This window comes from Sebastes umbrosus, chromosome 10 (assembly GCF_015220745.1).
Source record: "Sebastes umbrosus isolate fSebUmb1 chromosome 10, fSebUmb1.pri, whole genome shotgun sequence".
Classification (NCBI taxonomy): domain Eukaryota; kingdom Metazoa; phylum Chordata; class Actinopteri; order Perciformes; family Sebastidae; genus Sebastes; species Sebastes umbrosus.
This window is the reverse complement of record NC_051278.1, coordinates 4,511,385-4,528,859: the sequence shown is the minus strand read 5'-3', so window position 1 is coordinate 4,528,859 and position 17,475 is coordinate 4,511,385. Positions and strand designations below refer to the sequence as shown.

Below are 17,475 nucleotides of genomic sequence, written 5' to 3'. Positions count from 1 at the left end.
GTGAGCCTTTCTTTTAGGTGTCTAAAATAAGTTTTTCTGCCGTCCCGTCCATAGCACTGTGTTGCTTTGCTCCGGTGTCGGTTCCTTGTCTGTTTCTCGATGCTGGGGGCACACCGACCGTCATCTACTGTCAGTAATACACCTACTATGGATAAGTACATCACACAACCCCACTTTAAAACACACAAACTATCCCTTTAAACCTGCAGATTCCTCTCAAATCATTTGGACTTTTTCAGGTCCTCATTAGTTTCTCACTTTATCTCTTACGAAAAAGTACTTTAAGTTTATTTTATGAAGTATACTTAATTAAAGCTCAATTATATATTTCCCAAGTATACATTATGTAGTAAGTATACTAAAATCAATGTCCTAGTAATATACTTTTAAGTGTACTACATTAATACTTCTTGGAACTAAATTGGCCCACTCTTTAGTTTATAATAGTATACTTTTAAGTATAAAAATAGCAAACATTGAGTACACAACTAGTTTACACCCAAGTTTTATTTCATACTGCAACTATATTATACGTATACTGATAGTTTACTAGTATTATACTTTTAGCACACGTTATAGTTTATGAAAGTGCACTTTAAAGTATACTCTCAGTAAACAACTAGATTAATAGTTTTTATACTGCAAGTATACTTGTAGCCCACTTTTTAGCAGAGATGGGAAAACGAGTCTGAGACTCAAGAATACTTAATTATACTTTAGTATATCTTGATCAAGAGATTAAGTACAAATAAGCCTATAAGCCAAATATACTTAGACTTTTCTGTATACTTGTCAGTATGAGCCAAGTATACTTTTGTTAAGTATATCGCTGATGAGTATGTGAAAACATAAACTGAAAGTATATTCTGTTGTTTTAAGTTTAAAAGAAGTATATTAACAGCACACTTGAATAAACTTTTTGTTGGTAAGGGATACCTGATCTGTGCTGTTTGAAAATCCACCAACTCTCTGAACTTTACAGCCTTTCATTTAATAAACAGCTGAGTTGGTTCTTGATCAGTAGTTTGGTTCAAAAGTCTTTTGTCGCTCTTCTGAAATATAAAAATCTGATTTGTTTCTATGAGTTTCCCCAAACGACCACAGTCAGTGATGTATGGAAATAAAAGTGAACAATACAACGTGAATTATGAAGCTTTATTTAACAAATCCTCCATTTTATACAGTGAGTTTTCCTTTGACATAATTTATATTTGATTTCCATCATCATTTATTATCTAGAATCATCCTAAAACTTTGATTTCTTTTTATTTCAACGTCACTTCATCAAAGTTTGTTCATTTGTTACACGATGACCAAAGATTTACAAGTATTTCTCCACAGATGCTGAATTTGATCCTGAAAGACTCTTGTTTGACATTCGAAGGTGTTTCTTCACACAAAGACATCAAAGTTCAGTTTTATACACAAAGTTTAAAAAAAAATAATGTTTCACACCTTCTCTCAGACAACAGATCATTTCAGGTAATTACATCGACCTCGCTCAGATCTTTCAGCCGTCTATCAGCAACACCACAAGTCCCAGAGAGCTCTCAACCCCCCCAAAGTCCAGCCCAGCTCAGGTACCCCTCACCTGCTCCAACTGCATTTACAACCACTGAGAGATCAGGTTGGTACGAACTAACATTAGCTGTGTGTGATCCTGTACAGACTGAACTATCTGGAGAGCAGCGAGAGAGTTTCTCTAACAGGAGGAGACTCTCCCTCCTACAGAGAACACAGAGACACTGAACCAGACCAGAACCCAAACCTAAACCCAGGATAAAGAGGTTCAGTGAATGTGGTGTTGAAGGTGTGGAGGTGGATCAGTGTGTCAGAGGAGACTCTGTAGAAGGACAGAGTGCCAGCAGGACAGTCCACATACACTGCTACTCTACCAGAGGAGGAGGAGGAGGAGGAGGAGGAGGGTGTCATTCTGTCATTGTGCCAGACACAGTAACCACCATCAGAGCACCACAGACTCCAGGACTGATCATTCCCTCCAAACCTACAGTCTTTACTGTTTCCTCTCCTGCTGATTCCTCTGTAACTCACTGATATATAAACACTTCCTCTCCACTCGACCTCCCAGTAACAGCGACCAGTCAGAGCAGTTCTACACAGCAGCTGAGGACACCAGTCAAATCTGTCTGGATGATCAGGATATGACTGAACCTCATTCACATATGTCACCTTCCTGTTGTTGTCAGACAGTTTGAGGTCTCTGTTTACTGTGTTTGTGTCGAGTGTGAGTTCACAGGAATCTGATGGAGAGAACAAGACACAATACAGCTGCAGTTATTAATCTATCATCTTTGATGATGACGTCAGAGATCTGAATGAGTGATGTCACAGCCTGAAGCTGGTTGAATGTTTCAGGAATCAAATTAAAAACACACTTACACTTCCTCAGACCTGGTGTCAACCATCGGACTCCAGCAGGCTCCAACCTGAAAGGAGGAGGGGGGTCAGAGCAGCACTTCCTCTTTCAGCATGGAAACATGGACATTACATCGCTCTCATACACACAGCTTTGTTATTCTACACAAATGGACTCTGTTACGGTCTCAGCGTGACCGTTCGTTATTGTTTATCTTGTTGTATGTTGCTGTGCTTCGCTCTCCCTGTGCTCTTTTCTTTTGGTGCGCTCTGCTGTCCCTCCGCTCTGAGATGACGTCACGTCTAGGGGATCCCCTTCAGGGCCACGCCTCCGGACCGCCCTCAGGTGGATGCCCTCAGTTTCCCGCCGTTTGTGGTCCTGCCTCCGATACGTCACCGCTCGTTATCCAATCACCAGCCGGCTATGCCGCGTGTCAAGATTTAAATGCGAGCTGTGACTAAGCTATGGCGGGCAGTGATTACCATTGATCTGTCCCCGTGCCTCTCGATTGTTAGTGAATTGTTAACTAGATTATTGTGTACAGGTCCAAATGGAGTCAGTGAACTTTAGAGTGTGTATGTTAACTAGTCTGAGGTACTGTTTGTGTTTATATTTCCTCGTGAGTAGAGCAGTGGTTTAGTTGTCTGTTTGTTAGGGATTATTCAGGGCTAGGGTGTGTGCCTTGTTTTCTCCTTTTCGGCCACCCGAAACCCTCGTTTTTGGTTATTATAATTCAAACCATTGTATGTTTTTTTTTGCTTTAATATTATTCACGGCAATAAAACAAGTGATTGCCTGATAACACCGGCTGTATGTTACTTCCTTTACCCCTACACCAACTCTGGGTTGTAACAGACTCACATTGACATTACATCGCTCTCATACACACAGCTTTGTTATTCTACACAAATGGACTCACATGTTCACATGGAGTACTTATTATTAATCAGCTGCTATTCTTTTAGTTCAGTGGAGCTTCTTCTGATTGGCCGATGACTACAGCTCACTATGTTATTATTATCAGTATTATATTGACAATCATCATACATTTCAGACTCAGTTTCCTCAACCAGTCAGTCAGTAAATCAAATGTTTAAACCTGCACCAACTGATATCTTTGTCCACTTGTGGTTCAATGAAAACAAGCTGTAAACACAACATCTGACATAATATCAGCTTATAAAGTAGTTCTGTCTAACATGATATCAACCAGCTGCTTCCACATCCAGCTGTTACAGAGCAACATGATGATTCATCAGGAGTCTTTGTGTTTGCGTCGCCTGATGAATGTAAAGCCCCTTTTCCACCGCAGGAATTTTCCCCCTGAACTAGAAACTTTTTAAGGAACTCACTGTGTTTCAACCACAGGGACCAGGGACCAGGGACAAGAGTCTGAGGGTCTTTTTACTCAAACTGATTGTCTGTGGCTGCAGCAGGCCTCTTCATACCTGAGAATGCCCAGTCTACAGTGTGGATCCTCCAGTCCAACAGACAGCAGCTTCCTTCCTGAGGCTCCTGTATGATTGTAGCTCAGGTCCAGCTCTCTCAGATGGGAGGGTTTGGAGCTCAAACATGAGGCCAGAGAAGCACAGCCTTCCTCTGTGATGAGACAGCCTGACAAACTGCAAACACACAAAAGAACAGACGTCACATAATCTGAGGGTACTGTGAGGGCTGGAAGGTCACTGCAGTACTGTGATACTGTCGGCTACTGTGGGGTTACATTAACATTATTATTGATCTCACAACCAAACACCCACCAATGTCCATCAACAATCTGACAACATTACTGGCAGCTCTCTGATGTTTCAAGTCATAACAGAGTGAAAAAAACATTAAACATGTTCATTGAAAGAGATTAAAACTTAATAAACTCAACTGGTTTGAATCATATAAGCAGAGACAATCTAGAGCAGGTTAGGCGTTTATGCATTAATGTAAATCAGGATTTAAGTGGCCATCAGTTGAACAAGTTGATGAATCCTAACCTGAGAGTTTCCAGATTACAGTGTGGACGCTTTAGTCCAGCAGACAGCACCTTCACTCCTGAATCCTGCAGGTTGTTGTTACTCAGGTCCAGCTCTCTCAAACTAGAGGACTGGGAGCTGAGAACTGAGGACAGAGCTTCACAGCTTCTCCCTGAGAGGCTACAGCCACTCAGTCTGAAGAGACAATAGTGAAAAAAACAAAACAAGCAATGACTTGAAAAGACAGCAGAGTATTTAAGTTATGATATACGAATCCAGGGCTGCACAGTGGTGCAGTCGTTAGCACTGTCGCCTTACAGCAAGAGGCTTCGGTGAAGCCGGAGTCTTTCTGTGTGGAGTTTGCATGTTCTCCACGTATTGGCGTGGGTTTTCTCCGGGTTCTCCGGCTTCCTCCCACAGTCCAAAGATATGCAGGTTAGGTTCATAGTTGACTCTAAATTGCCCGTAGGTGTGAATATGAGCATGAATGGTTGTCTGTGATAGTATGGCAATCTGTCCAGGGTGTACCCCGCCTTCGCCCAATGTCAGCTGGGTTCTGCTCCAGCCCCCCCCCTCCCACATGACCCCGAATGGGTTATAGATAATGGATGGATGGATGTATATATATATATATATATACATATATATATATATATATGAATCCTACTATCTGTGTACTTACAGAGCTTTGTTGGAGGCTCTAACCACTGGCAGCAGCCTCAGAAGAGCCTCCTCTGAAGCAGAGTATTTCTTCAGGTCAAACACGTCCAGATCTTTTTCTGATGACAGTAAGATGAAGACCAGAGCTGACCACTGAGCAGGAGAGAGTTTATCTGTGGAGACACGTCCTGAACTCAGGGACTGTTGGATCTCCTCCACTAGAGAACGATCATTCAGTTCATTCAGACAGTGAAACAGATTGATGCTTTTCTCTGCAGAGAGATCCTTGTTGATCTTCTTCTTGATGTACTGGACTGTTTTCTGATTGGTCTGTGATCTGCTTCCTGTCTGTGTCAGTAGACCTCGTAGGAGCGTCTGATTGGTCTGCAGTGAAAGACCCAGGAGGAAGCGGAGGAACAAGTCCAGGTGTCCATTTGGACTCTGTAAGGCCCTGTCCACAGCACTCTGGTAGAGATGGGTTGGTTCAGGTTTCACTCTGAAGAGTTTAGACCAGCGGGAGGTTGTTTGTTCTTCTGCCATCAGATTGACACCAGAGTTGATGAATGTCAGATGGACATGAAGAGCAGCCAGAAACTCCTGAACACTCAGATGAACGAAGCAGAACATCTTATCCTGGTACAGTCCTCTCTCCTCTTTAAAGATCTGTGTGAACACTCCTGAGTACACCGAGGCTGCTCTGATATCGATGCCACACTCTGTCAGGTCGGATTCATAGAAGATCAGGTTGCCTTTCTGCAGCTGCTCAAAAGCCAGTTTTCCAAGAGACTCAATCATCTTCCTGCTGTCTGGACTCCAGTGTGGATCTATCTCAGCTCCTCCATCATACTTGATGTTCTTCACTTTAGACTGAACCACCAGGAAGTGGATGTACATCTCAGTCAGGGTCTTGGGCAGCTCTCCTCTCTTTCTGGTCTTCAACACCTCCTCCAGGACTGTAGCAGTGATCCAGCAGAAGACCGGGATGTGGCACATGATGTGGAGGCTTCGTGATGTCTTGATGTGGGAGATGATTGTGCCGGCCTGCTCCTCATCTCTGAACCTCTTCCTGAAGTACTCCTCCTTCTGTGGGTCGGTGAACCCTCTGACCTCTGTCACCATGTCAACACACTCAGGAGGGATCTGATTGGCTGCTGCAGGTCGTGTGGTTATCCAGAGGCGAGCAGAGGGAAGCAGTTTCCCCCTGATGAGGTTTGTCAGCAGCACATCCACTGAGGTGAACTCTGTAACATCAGTCAGGATCTCATTGTTGTTGAAGTCCAGAGGAAGTCGACACTCATCCAGACCGTCAAAGATTAACACAACCTGGAACTCTTCAAACCTGCAGATTCCTGCTTCTTTGGTTTCAGTAAAGAAGTGATGAACAAGTTCCACCAAGCTGTACTTTTTCTCTTTCAGCACATTCAGCTCTCTGAAAGTGAATGGAAATATGAACTGTATGTCCTGGTTGGCTTTGTCTTCAGCCCAGTCCAGAGTGAACTTCTGTGTTAAGACTGTTTTCCCGATGCCAGCCACTCCCTTTGTCATCACTGTTCTGATTGGTTCATCTCTTCCAGGTGAGGCTTTAAAGATGTCTTCTTGTCTGATTGTTGTTTCTGGTCTGTGTAGTTTCCTGGATGCTGTTTCAATCTGTCTGACCTCATGTTCATCATTGACCCTTGCAGTCCCTCCCTCTATGATGTAGAGCTCTGTGTAGATCTGATTCAGAAGAGTTGGGTTTCCTGCTTTAGCGATCCCCTCAAACACACACTGGAACTTCTTCTTCAGGTTAGATTTGAGTTCACGCTGACAAACTGCAACAGGATATCCTGAATGAAAATACAACAAAGAAGATCAATAAGAAAATATCTGAACATTTCAGTTCGTCAAAGAATGAGTATATGAATATATTTTGGTCCATCTCTTGAGACATTAGTAAATGTCCCATTTATCCAGCATGTTAAATCTTTAGAGAAATCCTCTTACTGCTCTGCAGACAGTCGGCCAGCTCATCCTGCTTCATTATCCTCAGGAAGTGCAGTGTGATCTTCAGAAAAGCCTCTCTGCTGCTCCTCGTCTGCTCTTCATCCTCACCGTCCAACACCTCCTCATCCTCCCTCTGACTCTCTAAGAATTTTGGGTGATCTGAACTCAGAACCTTCTGGATCTTCTTCAGCTCGTTCTTCACAAAAGTGGCGATGTTCTCCTCCAGCAGCTGGAACAGAATATTATATGTATGACACAATCAAACTAAAATCATGGAACCAAACATCACATCCATGTTGGACAGACTGACAATCCACTGGTCTAAAAAGTGCAGCATGGAGATGATTGTGAACATAACAGATGTAAAAGTAGTTGTCATACATGTACAGACCATAAATATGGAGTCCAGTGTTTGATGCTGCTGGGCAGACTGACCACTGGGAACCTCTGAGCTCTCCTGGTCCACTCTGTGGAGGAATCATGAAGAATTAGCTCATATGATGTTTGCACCATAGACTGCTTACAGTACAGGATTTTAAAATAAAAAACTACATCAGTTAGTTAAAGATATTGTGTTCTGTCATGTATGATCATAATGAAAACAAGATGCAAACAACACTGTCAATGATGGACGACCAATTCTGTATCTGTGTAACAGCAAGCCCATCAGTTTCATCTGCTTTAAGTACTTACCCTGGGTCATAAGAAGGACGTCCATCTTTGAAATCAATCAGACCATTCTTAGACCGATCACTCTTCATAGACAGACAGCTGGGTACAAGGGACTTTTCCCCTGCTGACTGCTGGGAACTGATAGAAACACTGAAAATTACTGAATATACAAGATTTCTATTACTGCTTTCACTGGTTTTATTTGGCAGTGAAAGTTCTTTTACCATAAAGAAGTTGTGTCTTCTTTACCATTAAAGCATGTATTTAATGGAAAAGAAGACACAGCTTCTTTATGGTGCCTAATTGGTTGCTTATTCAACCAACTATAGGCATTACAATGAGACGCAATAACTAAAACTACTACAGTCACATCTTGTACTGGTTTGGCTTGGAGCTGGGGTGCCAGTCAGAGTTCCTAACAAAGATAAGATAGGTACCAGTCAACTCTACAAAGGACCCACGTCTTTCAGTACATGACCCTTGGAATAACAATCGCTAACAACCAGATATCTCAAAGGCGCTAGTAGACAACAACAAAACAAGTTCACCATTGTGTATTATTACCTCCGCCAAGGCCGAAGGCCTAGGAAGGAGGTTATGTTTTCACCGGTGTTGGTTTGTTGGTTTGTTGGATTGTATGTTTGTCTGTAAGCAAGATTACTCCATAAATCCGCGATGGATTTGAATGAAATTTTTGGAGTGGTGGGGTGTTGTGAACAGCTTTTGTATTAAGTCTAAAACAAAACCATTTTTTTTGTTTACTCGCTGGGATCCCAAAAGATTAGTTTTTTGATGAGATTTCAACTGAGATAAAGATTCATTCATTGGTGTTTGAATTGTGCATTTTATATTGACAACAGAATGAGCTAGAATTGCACTACGATTTCATTCGCAGACCTCCGCCAGCGTGTGACTTTAAAAACAGATCACAGCTCACAGCTGGCGGTTACGTGAGGTGGTCGGCTTATTATTACCAGTGTGTTTCCGTGTAACGTATCGGTGGATGCCTCTCTCATTAAGCAGCCTTGTTATATCTGTATAACGTTACACTACGTTGTCTGTCATCCCGTCATCTACAGCTATTTTCTTTCTCACCGCGGACGGCAAGCAGCTTCTGCACACACATTCGCACATGTGTCTCTCTGCTCTCAGAAGGAGGCGGGGTCATACGTCATCAACGCGTCATCTGTTACATTGCACATGTGTTATACCTTGTGGTTTTAATGCTCATGCTGATCGGAATCCTTAAAAATATTTCTGTATCCGGATCATGATCATAATGAAAACCAGATGCAAACAACACTGTAAATGATGGACGACCAATTCTGTATCTGTGTAACAGCTAGCCCATCAGTTTCATCTGTTTTAAGTACTTACACTGGGTCATAAGAAGGACGTCCATCTTTGAAGTCAATCAGACCATTCTTAGACCGATCACTCTTCATGGACAGACAGCTGGGTACAGGAGATTTTTCCTCTGCTGACTTCTGGGAACTGATAGAAAGACTAAAATTGACTGAATATACAAGATTTCTATTTCTGCTTTCACTGGTTTTATTTGGCACTGAAAGTTCTTTTACCATAAAGAAGTTGTGTCTTCTTTACCATTAAAGCATGTATTTAATGGAAAAGAAGACAGCTTCTTTATGGTGCCTAGTTGGATGCTTATTCAACCAACTATAGGCATTACAATGAGACGCAATAACTAAAACTACTACAGTCACATCTTGTACTGGTTTGGCTTGGAGCCGGGGTGCTAGTCAGAGTTCTAATAAAGATAAGATAGGTACCAGTCAACTCTACAAAGGACCCACGTCTTTCAGTACATGACCCTTGGAATAACAATCGCTAACAACCAGATATCTCAAAGGCGCTAGTAGACAACAACAAAACAAGTTCACCATTGTGTATTATTACCTCCGCCAAGGCCGAAGGCCTAGAGAGGAGGTTATGTTTTCACCGGTGTTGGTTTGTTGGTTTGTTGGTTTGTTGGTTTGTTGGTTTGTTAGTTTGTTGGTTTGTCTGTTAGCAGGATTACTCCAAAAGTCTGCGATGGATTTGAATGCAATTTTTGGAGTGGTGTAGTGTGGCACAATGAACAGCTTTTGTATTAAGTCTAAAATGAAAATATTTTTTTTGTTTACTCGCTGGGATCCCAAAAGATGAGTTTTTTGTTGAGATTTTAACTGAGATAAAGACTCATTCATTGGTGTTTGAATTGTGCGTTTTATATTGACCACAGAATGAACTAGAATTGCACTCGGAGAGCGCAGACCTCCGCCAGTGCGTGCCTTTAAAAACAGATCACAGCTCACAGCTGGCGATTACGTGAGGTGGTCGGCTTATTATTACCACAGTATGTTTCTGTGTAATGTATCGGCGGATGCCTCTCTCATTAAGCAGCCTTGTTATGTCTGTATAACGTTAGACTACGTTGTCTGTCATCCCGTCATCTGTAGCAATACTCAGCCTGCATTTAGCCTCTGTCTGAGAGATCCTGATTTACAGCCTGTCTCCTCCCACTCTGCTCTGATTGGTCAGCGTTTCTGTCAATCAAACGTCCTCAACAACACAGCGTCACGGATAGAGAGAGAGCTACCGGTAGCTCTGACAGTAAGGAGAGGGAGAAGCAGCTAGAATAATGTTTATAAACCACTTCAAAGTTTATAAACCAGAAACTTCACACAGCGCACGTTACCGGAGGAATCTGATCAGAAATCGGCGACAAATGATCAACATCTGCGGTCCAGATTCAGGTTTTCCTGACGGTTTCTCTCAGGTAAATAATGTTATTTATATCTCTGTTAGTTAGCTCAGTGTTTACCTTATGCATCAACTCTGTAAACCATAAACACACACTCTGTTTTACGTCTGTCTTTACAGATCCATCTGTGAGAAATGACTGACAGAATCATCCCAGAGGAGAAGAAAACATTAGCAGTGAGCAAATAGCTCTGTTTACATGGAGATACAGAGCTAACCCGTTAGCATGTAGCTACATGCTAACGGGTTAGCTACATGCTACCGCTATGAGACGGTGTGTAACCACAGCGACCATCAGGGTGGAAAATAGAAGATGTGAAACAGTAGTCAGTTCATTATTTCTGGTAAAGACACCTGATAAATGTATGGAAGATCAGAGTAATGGTATATTATTTACAGTAGGAGCTGTCTCTGTGTTACCATGACTACAGACCACCGGAGCTTAGTTTACCGGAGCTGAAAGACTTTCTCCTGTACCATGTCAGCATAACTGATGATTACAAATGCTGTGAATAATTAATATTGTCATCTGTCTACTCAAATAAAGTTTGACTGTGAAACAGAAATGTGTTGTGTTGCTTACAAGTCACTATTTATTACCTGTAGCCTACTCTTCTACATGCATGACATCAAATATATATGATCTATAAATATCACCTGTTGAAACAGTGTAATTACATAAAGCTTTTGTGAAGGAACATGTTATATTTAGATGATGGGAGTACATGAAGCCTGTTCTGCTGGTTCTTGCAGACTAACAGGAGCTACTTTGCTCATAGTTTGGTTGAGAGTGGGGGGCGGGGTCAGTTAGCTGAAGGTTCTGCTCTGGTTCGACCAGGAAACCCTTACATGGCTTGCAATTTTCTAATGACGTCAGAAGAGAAGGAAAAAAAGCTAAGTGATTTTCTACACCTATTTCCGGACAAACGGAGCAGGAGAAAAAGAGAGAGGATGGTCTTTTATGATACTATGGTGACCTGTAGACACACTGGGGACAGATATTGATGTTTAAAAGACATGGAAAAGTGCATTTTGCATAATAGGTGACCTTTAAGGTTAGTCAGGGTGTTCAAAAGATAGATTTTGTTTGTTGTTTTGGCCTTAGTTCACCCTGAGTTATATTGTCTCATTGTATTGTTTGTTGAATTGAGTTTAGTAATAAACCTTTTTTACTTAACTCAAAATCTAGCCCTTAGATTGTGATTTGGGGACCGGGGAGAGAATATTTTTTATATTTTTATGTTGCGCTCTGACCTCCCTAAACAGGGGCGTAACACCAACAAACCAACAAACCAGCGCCGGTGAAAAAATAACCTCCTTCCTAGGCCTTCAGCCTCGGCGGAGGTAAAAAAGAAATTCATCACTTGCACCGCAGCTCTCTAACACACTTCCAGTTGTTTATTTGAGAGGGATGCATTTTGATTTGTTGATGACATCTAACTGATGTTCTTGTTCAGTTCGATTGAACTTGTTGTAAGTTACTGTGGACTGTAATGTACTCTGTCCCTCATTGATTGCCTGAACTCATAACTTACTGTTACAATTGTAATTTGGTTACATATTAGATAACAAAACCCTTTTTAGTTTTAGCTAAAACCTTTAAATTTTAGCTTTACGCTATGGTACCTTCCCCCCAGCATGACAAAATAACAGCAGCCTCCACTTTTCATTATAGAGTTCATAAGTATCAACAGTAGAAGACCAGTTATACTGGGATGTTGTCAGGTACATTTCACATTTAATTTCTTCTTACTTTGCAGCAGAGATTTTTTGTCTTTTAAAATTGATGCCATGTTCATGTGACTGGTCAGTCTCGGGGGAAACACAGCTGGGTTCAGGTTCAGGTTCAGGTTCAGGTTCAGGTTCAGGTTCAGGTTCAGGTCCAGTAGAGTCTGGTCTCCGATTGATCCTAGCACACAGAGAGGAAGAGAGAAATTCAGTTTTTAGTCTTCAGCCTCAGTAGCTGCTGGAGAAACGAGCAGCTATCAACAAGAAAATTATCAACAAAGTTTTACGAGAAATACATTTCCTGAAGAAGATGTGTGTGAGTGCTGGGAATCCGAAGATTATGGCTAAAGAAGCTGTAATTTTGTTTCATTCATTCATTTTGGCTAAAATGAATGAATGAAATTGAACTGATGATGTTTAATCAAAAAGGTGCACACTGACACCCTAAGGTCTGAGACAGAGATGCATGTCTTTAGGCTGCAACAAACTATTAGATTAATGTTGATTAATAGTTTAATGTACAAATGTAAAATAAATAAATAAGAGCCTAAGATGACAGTGCAAAACCTAAAGATATTCAGTTTATAATGATAAAACATAGAGAAAGAGCAAACTGGAGAGAGAGCAACTCATAAAATTGGAAGAGATGTAATTTAATGAATGTTTGGCATGCTTAGCGTGACGACCGAAAGATAAAGCATATTGAAACATGAAAATGTTAATAAAGTTATTCCTTAATCCTTGCATGTGACGTCTAGGTCACTAAATAGTGAGACGCTTAATCTACGACTGGCCTGGATAAACTCACAGAGGAGAAACACAAGATGTGATACCCATTCTGACCATTTTAACTTGTTAAATGTTACAGGTCATCTGGTTTCTTCCCAATGATTTAGAGAAGTGCTGAAGACCAACCAGTAACACACTATGAACTGATGATGAGAATCAGAAAAAAACGAATTCTGCCATCAAAGTGTACATTAATTAATATGCTACGTTTAACTAACCACCTGAAAAGGAGCTGGCAAGCATATACTGGATAAACAAAACTAAAATACTGAGTAGGGCTTATGACCCCCTCCTACCTAGGTTTACGACTATTATTACTGAGATGCACACACATTGTGAATAAGACTATATGAAACTAACGTTTAGTGCAAATTAACATGTACTTTCATTGATATGTGATGCTGAACTAACATGTTTAAATAACAAGAAGTTTGTTGACATGTACATGCTTGTGACAAATGGGAAGATCAAATTATTAGATTGGCCTTCCCTTCCTCCATGACACAATCCTGCCATCCCCTTCTCCTCTCTTCTTATATTCTTTTGAAATACACATTTGTCACTAAGTTCGTTTAGATCAATTTATCGATTTTGGTTCATTTTAATTTATATAACTCCAATACTCATGCTAATAAATAAATAATCAAAGACTGTCGAAGCCTTAAATTATCCTTTGATATTAATCATGTGGTAAAATCCTACATACACAAACAGAAACTTGGATGCACATTCATGCCTCAATTAATCCTTATAGTTTTTATAGTCTCTTGTTGTAGATGAATTTTTGAGAAATGGTAAAACCTCTCCTTTGGTCTCTCAGCAGGTCAAGAGGCTGATCTGTGCCACATGTTGAGATCAATCGTATCCATTAATTTACCGTGTAATATGCACACATGCAGTATATCTACATGTATAGACCTGTCGGTTGTCGTGTTTGTATACCTACATGTTATGATAGCAAGGTTCATCTATGTTTTGTAATTCATGATAATTCAATTGATTAGGTTTTATTCAGTGGTTTATATCCTATAAGTGTTTGGTACCATTATGCAGCTAATACAGCCCAGTTGTCAGATATAGAAGAATTAATTATGTAAAGAGAATTAGTATTAATTCTGAAAATAAATTTAAATACAGAATCTAATCTTTAAGATCAGATGGTAGTGGTCAGCTGGACACACCAGTGACACTGAACCCTGTACAGAGACCCATAAAACTACCAGCAACACCAAGATCATGCACTTCTGCTTCCTGTCTTCCTCTGCTCTACTGCGTGGTACTGTGACGAAAGAGAAATTCATCAGTAACCGTGAGACCTAAATTAGATTACACTTAAATTCAGAATGAATATGAAACTGCTTCACAATCTTACGTGGTGCTTCTTAAACTCTGAGCTTCTGAATGGTGCGTTAAGAACCTAAATTTAATGGATAAACTGATTTAATAAACGTCAAACAATGAATTTAATTGATAGATATTAGTCACTGAATTGACCTGGTCACATTTGATTAGTTTCTATTCATAAACGTTCATTGTTGTATTCCCTGTATTCCTTCATTCATCCTTTATTCAGTCTATTATTTTTTTCTTTTGTTTTATCATTTATTCAATTATTTTCTGTTAGTAGTTTAGTCATGTAGTTAGTTAAACATTGATTTGTGTGTATATAAAACAACTTGAATCACTGTACACTATGCCCAAGAACTCCGTAGCACCTGAGATTATGAGACTCAATTAATTAATATCAAATTGATATCAAAAAGTTTTCCCTATTTTTCAAAATTGGGTGGCGTACTAACTTGAATAATTTCATTTGAATATGAGGTTAAATTCTGATATCAAATCTCACGGTGTATGATAGCTGAAGCTGCGTGCCATCACTCTACTTCAACTTTTACGACAATTCATGGCTTTATGATTCATAATTTGGAGTTATTAATTATAGAGACATATTTTGATATTTATTATTGATTGATTATTAATCTGTTTCAAGCAATAATGACACACATGTCTGCTTGAAAAATGACTAATGAATCTATCAAAATAGTTGCAGATTAATTTTCAGTTGATCATTTCAGCTGTACATGTCTGTAAAACAAAGTAAAACGTAATTAAAACAGGTATAAACAGGCATGTACTCAATGCATGAAATTTGGTTGGATACAAAATTGAAAATGATGTGGATGTAAAGGTTTGAAATCTCTGAGACAACGGCAGTGAATCCACACATCTCTGTGAGCGGGACAGTCTTATAAAAGCATTAAATTGAGTCCAATCACCTAACAGAACAATAATCAATAATTGGACCAGTTGAACCAGGAGCATCAGGGTCAACCATGAGGGAAGCCACCCTGAGAGGGAATCAAACTCTGAACCTTCTGTTGTTGAGACAGCAGTGGTAAGTTAACAGTTTCCTCAAGAGAAGTTTAATTTCCCCAAAGCTAAAGCTTGTAGCTCCAAGATTTCTACAATATTACTTACAGCAAGAGATGCTGAGCATGATGATATACTGTATATTATGTTTACACAGAGTTCAAATTAAGGAAGATATTGTAAGTTTCAGAAGGAGGAAGGCGAGGAAGGAGTCAGCCTACAGTTTATATGGCAGTGAATGAGAGCTTGACAGCGGTCTTCCTATCAATTAAAGTTTAGATCTTAAGAGCTGTAACTCCTGTTTGTTAGATGTTTATATTAGATAGACACGGATTATGGCTACATTTTAAGGTATTATATGTGCTTGAAGAGTTAAAATTGTGGACTGAGAGCAGTTTAGAAATGTTTTTTATCTAGAAAAAAACAATAAAAAATAAAAATAAAAATAAAATGTTAGAACAAAAGCAACTCTTGAATGATTTCTGCTCTTTCCTCACTCTGTCTGCCTTATAAAGAAACCGTCACAGCTGGATATGAACTGTGCTCCATCTCACAGGATCATAGTGGACTGACAGGAACTCTGAGACCAGCTGTAAACCTCACTGACCACCAGGGGGAGCTCAGTAGCTGCTGTTGAAACACAAACCTCCAGCCTCTGGACCTGCACACTGAGCCCTCCACAGACTTCAGTCACACTGCGATGTGTTTAAATGCTCACTGTTATCAGGTTAAGACTGGGACACTGCTGGGACCAGAGGGTTAACATGAGGACTTCAATCGTCATGGATACAGAATGACATATGTCAAAGTGTTAGACCTGTGATCCATCTCAGAGTTTGTCTGAAGGGCTCCAAACAGCATTTGTATGAACAATTTATGCAACATGTGATCAGTCTGCTGTTTCAGACAGCATAACTAACATTTTGTCTCTGACTGCAGAAAACATAAAAATCCATCAACACAGCTACATCAAAAAGAACTAGGCCTACATGGGGTTTTACTTCATAGATTAGTTATTTCATCATAATAATAATTTGTCATTGAGTTTATCAAGTAATAATTAACAGAGTAGAAATGATCAGTTGATCTATGAGAGCACTTTGACCAACAGAGGCCTCAATAAACATGAACTATGAGCCTTCATAAAATAACTGAAGTCCAGTATCAGAATTCAATCTAACAACTTTATCTGTTTTATATATTTATAGGTTTATTATGAGTCAATGTTCAAGTAACAGAGCAGAGAAACAGTAAACAAGTAAGTTAATAAGAATGAATATGTTGAAGGATAAAACAGTATCAAATGTAATGTGAAGTGTTGAGTGTGATACCTTTTCATGTTGGTGATAACCTGCAGCCACCTGATGAAGACAGACAGACGGGTTCATCATTAGTCTTCAGTCTCATTTGATTTGTGTCTCATCAGGAAATCACATCTGTTTCTACATGTAGACTTTAAAGACAGCGAGCTGTAGTTTCAAGTATTTGTTGTCAGATAAACATTGTGCTGTGGAGTTATTATCAAAGTCAGGAGGTCAACACATGAACCAACAGAGAGCAGCTTGTTTGTCATAAAACATCAGAGACTGGAATGAATCAAAGTTCCACTTACTCAGTTTCTTCTCATGAACTTCAACACAGCAGCTCTCTGCTGTCTGGACCACGTCTGTGTAGAAGAAGAGTTTTCTGTTCTGTTCCTCTGCTTCTTCATCAGTCCTCTGTATCTGCAGGCTGCTGTCACACTCAAACACTTTAATGAACCAGTCTGAACCTGCAGCACTCAGTTCAAAGATCAACTGCTGCATGTTTATATGACTTTATATGATTCATGTTAAAGTTTAACCCACAGCAGCTTCAATGTGAACAGAAGAGATTTTATTCATAAAGATTGTGTTAAATTTAGAGTAGAGTAGAAAGAGAGAGAGTAGAATTGGTTCAGGGGGTTGGTACATGAGTTTTATTTATTTACATGTTCATTTATATACAGAGTGAAAAGCTGCAGATATTTGAGTCTTTTAGCTGTTTGACGTCAGACTAATGTGACACCATCTCTACTATATTAACACCACTTTAATATTTGTTCATTAAATGATTCTTTATGATTGATTTCCTCACTACAGCTGCTCCTCAAGTTCACCTCTTTAACACAAGTGATTTAAGCTG

The 17,475-nt window shown here is 40.0% G+C and overlaps 2 long non-coding RNA genes across 2 annotated transcripts; one reads left to right on the top strand and one right to left on the bottom strand.

Annotated features, from left to right (window-relative positions):
• Positions 1–1,681: 1,681 nt before the first annotated feature.
• LOC119495586 lies at positions 1,682–11,431 on the top strand. Its single transcript, XR_005208521.1, has 4 exons — positions 1,682–1,696; positions 2,455–2,464; positions 10,278–10,438; positions 10,543–11,431. It is a non-coding gene; the product is annotated as an uncharacterized LOC119495586 (long non-coding RNA).
• On the bottom strand, positions 2,158–3,368 carry LOC119495587. Its single transcript, XR_005208522.1, has 4 exons — positions 3,297–3,368; positions 3,214–3,216; positions 2,401–2,553; positions 2,158–2,261 (listed from the first exon to the last, which is right to left on the bottom strand). It is a non-coding gene; the product is annotated as an uncharacterized LOC119495587 (long non-coding RNA).
• Positions 11,432–17,475: the final 6,044 nt, after the last annotated feature.